We start from the raw sequence: 1,370 nt of genomic DNA on the forward strand, positions 1-1,370 counted from the left end.
AGTCACGCGATTGTCTCGATAATAATAATAAATATAGATATATATATAATAAACGAGTAATGTAGAGAAAAGAGTCGCCAGTCTAGTTTTCTCTGGCTATTTTTTATATGTGTACAAATGTGAGGGATGTGATTAGAGAGTTGAATTTAAGAAGAAGCACATTCACAATGGAGATTTAATAAACCATTTGTTATTTATGAATGAAAAGTGTAGCGTGTATATAATGAAGTTGGCAACATATTCAAAAGATAATAGGGTTTTCACAATAAAAAAATTATATCTTTGTGAACAAAGGAGTGGTTTACTTCAGAAGGGCTGAACATTGATTGGTTGTGTTACAATCAAAAAATAAATAAACTGATTGTCGTTTCTTCTAAAAGCGCACATAATGACCATGTCTCATCAATTTAATTTAGAAATTAAGGATTTGACAGGATCGATTTTATGAAGGATTTTTAAAATCAGACCCGAGCCGCTGACTGTGAGTGCGCATGCGCAGCCTTGGTGACGTGTTCTGCTGTGGTCATTACGGCTCGTGCGGATGCGCGTGTTTGTGACCTCGTGGCGCAACGGTAGCGCGTCTGACTCCAGATCAGAAGGTTGCGTGTTCAAATCACGTCGGGGTCAAAACATTATGCTACTCATAATAAACATAAACAAAACCCCAGATTCAAGATGAAAAACTACTGTATTTCTCTTCTCATAATATAAACATGGTGATCCAGTTAAGATATTATTCACAATATTGAATATTTCAGATTGGAAGTTTGCATAAATCCTAGTTTCACACCTACAGCACAATAATCAGATGTAAACACTAGAACATGAGGAGATCATTTGATGTTTAATGACTCTAACAGGTTTCTGCACAGGTTTATTGATAATGCACAGGTTTATTGATAATGCACAGGTTTATTGATAAAGCACATGTTTCTGCACAGGTTTATTGATAAAGCACAGGTTTCTGCACAGGTTTATTGATAATGCACAGGTTTATTGATAATGCACAGGTTTATTGATAAAGCACATGTTTCTGCACAGGTTTATTGATAAAGCACATGTTTCTGCACAGGTTTATTAATAAAGCACATGTTTCTGCACAGGTTTATTGGTAAAGCACAGGTTTCTGCACAGGTTTATTAATAAAGCACATGTTTCTGCACAGGTTTATTGGTAAAGCACAGGTTTCTGCACAGGTTTATTAATAAAGCACATGTTTCTGCACAGGTTTATTGATAAAGCACATGTTTCTGCACAGGTTTATTAATAAAGCACATGTTTCTGCACAGGTTTATTGGTAAAGCACATGTTTCTGCACAGGTTTATTGATAAAGCACATGTTTCTGCACAGGTTTATTGGTAAAGCACAA

General features: G+C 35.4%; 1 non-coding gene across 1 annotated transcript; it reads left to right on the forward strand.

The window, feature by feature from the left end:
• The first annotated feature begins 555 nt into the window (after window positions 1-555).
• trnaw-cca (transfer RNA tryptophan (anticodon CCA)) lies at window positions 556-627 on the forward strand. The gene has a single exon. It is a non-coding gene; the product is annotated as a tRNA-Trp (tRNA).
• The last annotated feature ends 743 nt before the right edge of the window (window positions 628-1,370 follow it).

Source organism: Rhinichthys klamathensis, unplaced genomic scaffold (genome assembly GCF_029890125.1).
Source record: "Rhinichthys klamathensis goyatoka isolate OS25496 unplaced genomic scaffold, OSU_Roscu_1.1 h1tg001015l_1, whole genome shotgun sequence".
Classification (NCBI taxonomy): domain Eukaryota; kingdom Metazoa; phylum Chordata; class Actinopteri; order Cypriniformes; family Leuciscidae; genus Rhinichthys; species Rhinichthys klamathensis.